Source organism: Malania oleifera, chromosome 7, assembly GCF_029873635.1.
Source record: "Malania oleifera isolate guangnan ecotype guangnan chromosome 7, ASM2987363v1, whole genome shotgun sequence".
In the NCBI taxonomy this organism is placed as follows: domain Eukaryota; kingdom Viridiplantae; phylum Streptophyta; class Magnoliopsida; order Santalales; family Ximeniaceae; genus Malania; species Malania oleifera.
Window position 1 is genome coordinate 90,418,658 of NC_080423.1, and position 12,005 is coordinate 90,430,662.

The following is a 12,005-nucleotide window of genomic DNA, read 5'->3' on the forward strand; positions in this document are numbered from 1 at the left end:
TTAACTGCTTAAGAAAAGCATATTTTTGCTGAAAACAAGGGTATGATAATCTCCATAATTTTATGTAACTTTAAAACACATGTTTAATAAGAAAAGTGAGATGTTTACCCTACTCACTTTAGTTTTCCCCAAATACATATATAATCATCCAAATCACCATATCCATATGTCTGAGTATTTAGAAAAATCATATATAATGTTCATGTAATCACATACACCTTTTTAAACGGTTAAATTTATAAAAGTAGCTGACATAATCTATTCCCCTTACCTTATCCTTAGAGTGATGCCTAGGATGTCCAAACAACAATTCCGCTCCGGTTAAAGTGCTGAGGATCGGAGCTAGGATCCTGAAATGGGGTTTGTTTTTCAATCTAGCCTAGAAATGGAGAAAAATTGAGGAGAGATAGAGAGAGGATTTAAAGCCCTAGGAAGAAGAGAGAGAATTTCCAAAAACAAAAGAACTAAAGCCCTATTTATAAGTTACTGTCCCAGACAAAATCGTCGATGGTTTCCCTAAAATCATCAATGGTTTGGTCTTTAACCAAACCATTTTTACCGTGCTTTTATTTTAACGGCTCTCGGTAAATCAAAATCGTTGACGATTTTCCTGAACTCCACCAAACTATCGACAGTTTCGTCTGCACCAAACCAAATATATATATATATATATATATATATATATATATATATATATGGATTTCGGTTCTATAAACTAAAAATGGCTTCAACTCCATCTGTGATGCACTTAATGTCCTAATTTTTTTTCATACACAGCTGGTCCCAAGCCAGGGTAAAGGAGGAGGGTTGCGTTAGGTAACTGACAGCCAGCGTAAAATTTGTTAGATCACTATGAAATAAATCCTTACCGAATATTTGTTAGGGCGTCCCCTATGATTGATGTGTTGCACTTGAACCACCCGGGTGTTGTGAAAAGTGGGCGAGCGTGGGCTAGGTCGTCGCCCCGAAGCGACGCACCGTGTCGATGCCCAGGTACGATTTCAAATATGCGAGGGTTCCTGCATCATTCTGGACGTGAGCAGGTAAAGACGTTAGTTCAGGAAATTAGGATTAGATTAGCAACTTAGAATATAGAGACACTTACAAGTAAAAGCACGGAAATTATGGATACAATGATCAGAAGAATAATTAATATAATTTGCCTTCAAGAAACTAAGTGGGTGGGGGAGTAAGTTAGAGAAATTGATAAATCGGGATTTAAATTTTGGTACACTAGAAAAGAAAAACATAAGAATGGAGTAGGCATTATTATAGACAAAAACTTAAAAGATAACGTTGTGGATGTAACTAGAGTAGGAAATAGAATTATAAAAATCAAGATGGTATTAGGACAAGAGATACTAAATATCATTAGTATTTATGCTCCTCAAGTCAACTTAGCAAAAATTCTTAAGAGACAATTTTGGGAAGATATGGATAGTATTATACAAGGCATACCTGGGACTGAGAAAATATTTATAGGAGGAAATTTGAACGGACACATTGGAAGAGATAATAAAAATAATGAGATGATACATAAAGGATATGGATATGGAGACAAAAATGAGTCTGAGGAGATGATCTTAGACTTCGCTATGTCATATGATTTTAGTATAATGAATAATTGCTTTAAGAAGAGAGAAAAACACTTAATAACCTTTATATATGGACAAAATAGAAGTCAAATAGATTTATTTTTAACTAGGAGGGTTGACGGTTTATCATGCAAGGATAGTAAAGTTATTTCAGGTGAAAACCTAATCACACAACGTAGAGTCTTAGTGTTAGATATATGTATTAAAAAATAGAAGAAAAAGGATAAAATAAATCAATGTAAAAGAACTAGATGGTGGAACCTAAAAGGAGAAAATATAATAAAATTTAAGGGATTGGACCATAAAGGATGGGATAGATATAAATACTCTTTAGAATACATTAGCTAGCTCTATTAAAAAGATAGTAAAAGAGATTTTAGGTGAATCAAGGGGAAGATTCTCGAATAGCAAAGAGAGTTGGTGGTGGGATAAAATGTACAAAAAATCATAAAGGTAAAAAGAATTTGGTATAAAACGTGGAAAAATTGTAGAAACGGAGATAACTTTGAAAAATAGAAGGAGGCAAGAAAAGATGCAAAAATTGTTGTTAGTAAAGTTAAATATAGATCATTTAATAGTTTGTATGATAGATTAGGTACAAAAGAAGGGGAAAGAGATATATTTAAACTTGCTAAAGCAAGAGAAAGGAATAGCAAGGACTTAGGAAATGTAAAATGTATAAAAAGTGAGGATGACATTGTCTTGGTTAAGGATGAAGACATTAAAGAAAGATGGCGAAGTTATTTTAGTAAGTTGTTTAATGAAAAACCAAATAGAAGGTTTAAACTTAGAATTGTCAAATGAGGAAAATACTAAAAATATAAGATTTATTTGCAAAACTAGAGTTAAAGAAGTTAAATTTGCACTAAAAAAAATGAAAAATGGGAAAGTTATGGGACTAGATAACATCTCAATTGAAGTTTGGAAATGCTTAGGTGATAACAGAATTATTTGGTTAACTAATTTATTTAATACGATTATAAAAACTAAGAAAATGTTAGATGAATGGAGGAAAAGTACTTTAATATCTATATATAAAAATAAAGGAGATATTCAAAATTGTAATAACTATCGTGGAATTAAACTTATGAGTCATACAATGAAACTATGGGAAATGGTAGTTGAACAAATATTAAGGTTAGAAACAAAGATCTCAAAAAATCAATTTGATTTTATGCCTGGGAGATCTACCACTAAAACTATTTATCTTTTAAGAAGATTAATGGAAAAGTTTAAGGAAAAGAAGAGGGACATGCATATGATATTTATTGACATTGAGAAAGCATATGATAGGATATCTAGGGAAGTTCTATGGTAGGTTTTAGAAAGAAAAAAAAATGGTGTATGTAATAGGTATACTGATGTCATTAAGGATATGTACGATGAAGTAATGACTAGTGTAAGGACTATAGATGAAGAAACTAGAGAATTTCTAGTCACCATAAGTGTATATCAAGGATCTACTTTGAGTCCTTATTTTTTTGCTTTAATGATGAACCAATTGACTAAGAGTATTCAAAAGGAGGTTCCATGGTGTAAGTTGTTTGCAGATGATATTATATTAATTGATGAAACTAGGGACGGAGTAGAGGCTAAGTTAGAATTATGGAGAGAAGCTTTTGAATCTAAAGGCTTTAGGATAAGTAGAAATAAGACATAATATATGAAATGTAATTTTAGTAATGATAGGAGGAATATTGGAGATAAAGTCAAACTTGATGATAAAGAAATAAATAGCAATTGTAGATTTCGATACCTTGGATCTATTATGCAAGCTGAAGGAGAAATTGAAGATTATGTAATGCATAGAGTTAAAGCATATTGGATAAAATAGAGAAGTGCTTTAAGTGTGCTCTGTGATTGTAGAATACTCTTAAAATTGAAAGGGAAGTTTTATAGGACAGCTATAAGATCAACTATATTATATGGATTGAAATGTTAAATGACAAAGAAACATAATATCCAAAAAGTAAAAGTTTCCGAAATGAGAATGCTTAGATGGATGAGTGGTATAACATTGAAGGATAAATTAAGGAATGAACATATTCGTGGTAAGTTAGGTGTAGCTCCTATAGAAAATAAGATGAGAGAGGAATGACTCAGATGGTATAGACACTTGCAACGTAGGCTACATAGTGCACCTGTAAAGAAGAGTGACTTAATTACTATGGAGGGTAGTAGAAGGGATAGGGATACATCTAAAATAATTTGGGAGGAGATAATGAGTAAGGATTTAATATTCTTGAATCTATCAAAAGAAATGGTTCATGATTGCATAAATTGACGAAAATGAATTTATATAACCGACCCACTTAGTGGGACTAAGGCTTGATTTTATTGTTATTGTTGTTCTTGTACTCTAATAATGGCTTCATTGCCAACAAAATTTAATATAATTGCATTGCCTACAACACCATCATTGTCCATATTTTTCCTTCCCTACAATTTTATATTTTTATAAAATTCAAATTAAGTTGAATGTTGGACGTTGCAGAATATTAAAATTAAAAGATTGTAATTATAATTGATGGTCCTATTTTGTATTGAACTTTGTGTACCAATGCAGTTAAATTAATGTGGGTCTTATGAGCACGTGGATAATGGTTAGTAGGATTTCACTTAGAACTCTTTATAAATACAAGAAGTCCCTACCCTCATCCTTGCACTATAGTAGTTTTCCATAAATCATGACTGAAGGAAAGAGAATAGTCCACTCTCTACAAACATAGAGAATCTCAAGCTCAAGACAAGCACGTTTAATTGTATATTTGGTGTTCATATGTCTATGAATTAATAGAGATATCAATATTGATGCTTATTAGGTATAATGGAAGTTCATCATATATAGCTTAAATATTAATTTGCCAATGAGGTCTACTAAGAGATAGTGAAATTCTTTCTTTCCAAGGGAAAAAAAAAATTTAATTCTTTACAATTAATTAAACTATCAAATAAGAAATATGTAACAATTTATGAGAAATATTTAAATGATCAAATGTTTGGTCTAATAAAGAAGTTGAGTAGTATATTTTTAACCTTATGTTTTGAAGTCTAGGATTTATATTTAGACAAAAAGCAACATAAAAATGTAAAAAATAAAATAAATAAAATAAACTTCTGCAACTTGTTAAAGTATCAAATAAGAAATATGTAGATATTTATCACAAAAATTTAATTATTTAATATATGAAATGATAAAAAAGTTTATCAATTGTTGCAGACAAAAATTGAACTACTTTTACGATCCTTGATCACAACCACCTGAAAAAAGATAAATAAGTAAGGCTTGGAGGCTCGAGGTGTATTCCGGGGAATCTCTCATATGTCTAAGTCAGGGATTGACTTGAGAGATTTTTATGTAACAGTAAAGTAGAGTTTAAAATAAGATATCTTAACCTCCTCTTCGAGTTCCTATTTATAGGAGTTTGACCCGAGGGTGATACACCATTTATTGGTGAGTTATGGCGTGGGCGTGAATCGCTTCGGTTATTACCCCGTTACGTGGATCGTTCTGGCCATTATAAGGTGGGCGTCAATCGTTCCGGCATGGCGGTTGACTTGGACGGTAACTTCCTTCCTTCATTAATGTTGCGCTCTGGTCTCCTCTAGGTAGGTGATATATTTTAGATATATCAGTAATATTTTTTTAACTTTTCTCTTTAGAGTTCAACTTGAATTAAAATTTAGATAAAAAGAGTGCAATGTAAAATTACATTAAGCTATATATAAATACACATATATCTGAATTTCATATTCAAAATCCATGACCAAACCCAATATGATGAATAATTTGTTGAAATAATGAGCAAACTATAATGAAAATGAGGCCAAATTTTGTGACTTTGGTGATCCCAATGTCACAGGTTTGATTTTCCCTTGAGAGTTTATTTAAGTAAATTACCAAGAGTGCGTTAATGGACAAAAGATTTTCATTTCCCGGATTTGGTGTTGCACCATAATATCCAAAGTAACGCAATATTGGTTGGAGCCCCGAATTATCAACAAAAAAAAAAAAAGAATTAGGTTGCATTAAATGTGTCATGGCTGATTACAGAATTTTTATCTTCAGATCATCAATAATTGAAATAAATATTAAATGAAAGCTGGTTCGGTAGGCAATAATGAGCAGTGCATAGGCATTATAATTAATTTGTACTCATTCCCTTCCACACTCCGACAGCGGATGGCTTTTTAAAAGAAATTTAAAAAAAGAAAAGTTGACCACGCAAATGTTGCACGTCCCTTTGAATTTTTTGTTTGGATCAAAATTTTTCTTGAGAAAATAAAGAGGGAAAATTAAATTTTCTCTTTCAAAGTAAATGAAATATTTTTTTATATTTTTTGACGTTAATGTTCTATTTGGATCAAGGGTTTTATTTGTAAAAAGGAAAAAATAAAAATAAAATCTATTTTTCTTGATATTAAGACCTAATGTTGAATTATGTTCTAAAATTATAAATTGGAATTAGAATGGAAGTAAACCTTTATGAATAATTTAGGTCATTTTGATAATAAAAAATTATGGATATTTATATACATTCTTTTTATCATTTTAATTCCTAGGACATTTTTGTGAGAACTGAATGTATATTTAATATATTTCTTATTAGGTAACCTTATTTGATTCTCTGAAAATTAAAAAAGATACCTGAAATTTTGTAATCTCATATGAATACTTGACAACATAAATATATATATATATATAAAACAGAAAACCAATATGAATGAACAAAAAAAATGCATTTTATATATTCCAAAACAAAAAGGAAAATATAAAAGAAATATAGAGAAAAATATATCCTAGAAACCATTGGAAAATTTGATTTTCCTAGATCATAACAAAAAAATAAATGTCACACTTCTTTTTGTGTATTGGAGGAACCCAAGACAATAGAGAAAAAAATAAACAAAAAAAATAAAATTTCAAACTATTTTACCACCCATTGCCCCAAAAAACAATTAGAAAATTGAGGTCCTTTATCTTTTTTCTTCTTCAATCAAGTTATGGAAAAATAAAAATAAAGCAAAAAAAGTTCTAGAAATGGTCATAACAAAGTTCTTCATTGAGAGAGAGAGAGAGAGAGAGAGAGAGAGAGAGAGAGAGAGAGAGAGAGAGAGAGAGAGAGAGAGAGAGAGAGAGAGAGAGAGAGAGAGAGAGAGAGAGAGATGAACAAAGGAAAGAAGTAGACATTGTCAAATATGACTCTATGTTGAACTGGTCCTAAAAGGAGAGGGGAAGTTATACCTAGTTCTTGTGTGGGTGATTATTAAGAGAGAAGTGGAGAGAGATGAACATCAGAGATAAGTAAGAAAAAAGAATTATATGAACAAAGGGTTATTGACCTTATAGGTTACACCTAGTTTTGATAATGACAAATACTCAGGTATTTGATGTCGCTTTCAAGTGTATGTGCAGGTTTATTTTAGCAGATCAAGTAATGGCACATGAAAGTAAAGCATAAAGACCCCGAAGTTTAGTTTCATATTGTAAATTCAATTTATGTAATATGGGTCTGTAATAGTAAATAGAAATATGGTCTGTAATAATCTCTGCATGTCATGCATGTAGATTGTGTAAACTCAACATGACCATAGTATGATCATAGGGACTGAATGACCTTAGGGCACCCTTCGGTCGATCAACGCCTAATTTTTGAGACTATCTCAAAACGGCCTTCGAAAAGACCCTAGTATGACTATAGGTCCCAACACTCATGCACATATATCATACAAAATACAAGAGTATTAAATCTGTGCTTAATCGAACACTATTAAGAAAGTTGAGAGAGCTCGGGCGACCAAACCCTTGGAGTTCAAAACTCCTAGGGCGCTCGAACTATTGCCAAGTCAACAGTTGACCATGCTTCGGGCGACCGAACATATTTTGAGCGTGTCTCCTCAAGCACCCGAACCTGTGTCAAGTTCCTTTTCAACTACCCGGGTGCCTGAACGATCACATTCAAAATAGGAGTCAAACAACCAAATTGGCTAGTTCGGTTAACCGAACCTAGGACCGGGCACCCGAACCTACGAACAAATGCTACTGACTTTGATTCGGGCTGCCGAACCAAGACACGGGCGACCGAACTCATTTAAATTACTTTTATCACTGTGTCTGTTCGGGCGACCGAACCTCGGTTCAGCCACCCGAACCTCGGCAGGTTAAAATTAATTTAACCGCGGTAAAATCAAGTTAATTTGGGTTAAATGTACTTAAGCGTTTTTGAACATTTCTAATAATACCCAATAGGTCCCACACGATTATATTTTTTACCTAGCCTATAAATATGGGTTCATTTGTGTGGATTAGAAATAGATGAAGGAAAAATCATTAGCCAAAATTCTCTCAAACCCAAAATCCCATTGTGCCTATAATACTTCCAAACACTCTCACACCTTCACTCCATTGATTAATCTTGGCTTTGTGAGAGTTCTTGCTTGGGTTATTGCCTAGTAGTATTGCTAATACTCCCAATGTGCTTGTGTGATTGAGATATTATTTTTGGGGAGTTTAGTTTAGCTTTATCCCACATATTTCCATTCTATAAATCTTGTGTTGGGATAACCTAGTAAGGTTAAGATATTTGCATTATTATTGTAAGTGTCCAATAGTTTAGATTTTTGTTGTGCAAATATTTTTCAAACAAGTAAAACATTTTCAAACTAGTATTGTGCATATTTCATTGAGGAAAACTCTTTTGAACTGGTTTGATTATCTGATTCATGTCTTTGGAATATTAATCTGCTATTGAAGTACTTTGTTTAAATTCCAAGATACTGCTTGTTTTGAACACTCTTGAGCGTATCACTGATTATACCATATTGAGTGTTAATAGCACAACTACTTGCATCACTAAGCTTACATGACATACATTGTTAATGTGTATGTGATTGATTAAGTATACTGTGCGTATTAGGGTACATATCTGCTTTACTTGAGAAGCATAATCACTGTACCATTTAAGTGAATATATTGTTGTATTTCCAGGCGTGGCCTGAGGGAACGGTAATCCAACCCAGAAGGATTGTGTAAAGGTTGGGGTCAACCCTGTGAATTTGACCTAGGGCCTTCTCCACCCCACAAGGAGAGTTTGTAAAGGTTGAGGTCAGCTCTATGCTAATTGACCTGGTTGTATTAGGTGCCGCTCCACCCGTTAAGTGAGCAATTAATGGAATCCTCTGACTTGCAAGCTAGCGGCGGGGACGTAAGCATAGTTGGCCGAACCCCGATAACATATCTTGTGTGCACTGTTTATCTTTCTGCAATTTACATTCCTGCACATGTATGTTATAGTTGGTGAATGCTGCGTATGATTTAAATTTTGCATATTATACTTATCTGCGCATTTCGGTAGATAGTCCTAGGTTGTGAATGTACTGCTGCTATTTAGGTCAAACCTAGGAAAAAGTTTCAAATTCCAATTCACCTCCCCCCCCCCCCCCCTCCCCCCTATTGGGAATACACCAAAGCTCACAAGGGTATTACCTTGGAATGATATTAAGCATCATTCTTGATGTTCACCATTTTGGAGGCAATGAAAGAAGAAGATTGTATGTCCAATCAAACATAATCAATCTCTTAATAGAAAATTTATTCAGTAAATCAACTATTTATAGTTCTCTCAATGCAAACAAACACCTCCTAAAACTAGATTCTTCTCTTCTTTTAAATAAACACTACACAAATATAATCCCTAAATCCAAATATCTTGTCAAATGGGAATCAAACACCAAAAAAGTAAGCCACCAAGTTTTTATCATACAATTTGTGCTTCGGATCATAACAGAATGAAATATTTGTCATATTAGAAGACTAATGTACAGAAGAAAAGATGATATTATTCTAAAATAAACTTCAAAGAAATGATCATTTTCAAATCTCACCTGAAAAAGCAACAAAAGGGAAGAAGAATTGACTAATAAAAGTTTATTACCTTACCTTGGTACTTCTCTTTCAACCCTGTACGAGGTTGTATTAGGTAATCTTTTGAATCACACTATTATGCTTGGTGTCTAGATGGAACCTTTATGATCACTCATTTACGAGCTTCTTTGGGCTTCTTTAGAACTTCAACCTTCACACAATAGTGTTTAAGTGGAATAAAATACTTAAAGAGAGAGAAGTTTGGAACTGAATAAAATTTCTATTAATGTATCATAATTTTTCTTCCCCGAACAAAGGATCGGAGGTTCCTTTAAATAGACTTCAAGGGATAAGCACAAGCACTTTGCTTTCTCCTTGATAGACATAAAGAAAAAGAAAAGACAGATGGCATCAAAATGATTATCCACCTTTTGACTAAGTTGCTAAAAAAACAAAACACCAACAACTTTATCAAAAGTAACTTAAATAAAAGCAACTTTAATAAAGTGTAATAATACTGATATGACCCAATGAATTGTCTGTTTGTCAAGGCCTGGGATATGACATAGTTTAGGACAAACGTCTGCATCTCATATTTGGCAAAGATGTCGTCCATCTTTAGAGATCTTTTAATGCTTCGATGATTTCTTCATCATGTTCCTTTCTTGCTAGCTTGCTAGAACAATCTAGAGATCACTTTTGATAGTCTGTGTTGAAGGAAGATGACACTCTCAATTTTTAATTTGATTAATTAATTTATTTGCCTCAATCGCAAGTTTTGCTAGACTAGCTTCTTCAAATTTATGGAGGTATTTTCCTTCAATAGCAATCAGAGTTTCATGATCTACAAAGAAAATACAATATAAAGTCATTCTTGCTTCAAGAAGATAAATTCCTCATAAATTTTGAACCAATTCATTGAATTTCCTTTGTTTCTAGAAATCTTCCCAATCTAGTTCTTCTTAATGAAATTCTAATACTACTCCTTCTTTCTAATCTTCTAGAAAAAATTCCTAAACAAAACTTTTCATGTTTTCAATTCAATTGGTTCAATGTACCCAATCCACCATAACCTTCCTGGATTAGTGAAATTTAATACATATTTTACCACTAATGGCAGGAAATTAAAAGTCTGCCCTATTTTGCTGAATCCAAAAAACTGAATATCACATATTCTTAAAGCTTTTCTAAATTGAAATTACATACTCAAGGTTTATATTCCCGAGAATATGTAGTTTTGGAATACACAATCTGCTTCTCATCCAAAACTGTTTTAATTCTAGGTACTCCGAAATTACAATTACTACTCGGGTAGTAAATTTGTATTTTTGAAGTTGAATATCCATCTCTACCTTGAGCTTGATCTGCTGATGAATGAGTTATGTTATATTTTCCCTGTTAACTACTCTGAAGTTTTCTAAAATACTAGCTTCAAATTCCTCCATTATTTCAATTACTTCTTTTAAACAGACTGAAAAATATACATTTGCTAGAATTGTTGGATTATTAATTATCCCTTCTAGCAAATTTCTATTTTCTTTAGAGATTTCTAGAGTCCTTCTGTAACGACCCGAAGAACAATGGTATTTAAATAATAAAGAGGGAGGGAAATGGAAACAAAAACAAAAGGAGGCGGCAGACTTCAGCGTTCGTCGACGACGTTGCACTTTGGGATGTAATAACCCAAGGAATTAACTCATGGCCTTGTCAACGAACACAGGGGATTCACCAACCAGGGAACAAGAGGGCCTCGTCGACGAAGACAAGTTTCGTCGATGAGAAGATACTGAGAGACTGTGTTCAAGTTCTAAATTTCATCGATGAGATGATGGTGTTTGTCGACGAACCATCTTCTTGGCCTCATCGATGAGGTGACGCGGCCCGTCGATGAAGCTCGCAATATAAATAGTGTTAAACGAATATTTTTACACAGAAAATTCGCCGACACTCTCTCTCTCTTCTCTCCTATGGTTCTTCCTCCTCCTTTCTTCGATTTCAGCCCCGTCGACCACCAAATCGATGATCTGAGGCCACCACGATGCTCCTGGAGAAGCTCTCCCTAAGTCTGTCGGAGCGGATCGTAGGTGGGACGAAGTTGGATTTCATTCTAGATTCAGGGTAAGACTTTTTTGTTGAAATTTGACTTTCCAACAATTGTAGGAAATGCTGTAGACGTAGAAATAGTAATATTTTGTTTTGGAATATAAGGTTTTCAGGGTGTTGAGTGGAGAACCCTGCGGGTGTAGGACCCGTCATAGTAGGGGATTTTTAGCAGGAATCAGGTAAGGGAAATATGTTATGTTAGGCAACTCTAGTATGTTTTCAGTATAAATTATACGTTATTACCAGATTAATATTCACAACAGAAATTTATACAGTTTATCAAGTATGTTTAATATGTTTCAAATTACTATGTGCCTTGGGAATATAGATATAGTACAGAAACATGTTTTACAGTATTTTTTTAGAGTTATATTATACAGAATATACAGACAGTAAATATGTTTTGCAGCATTTTCATAATACTATGATTATACAGTTTTACA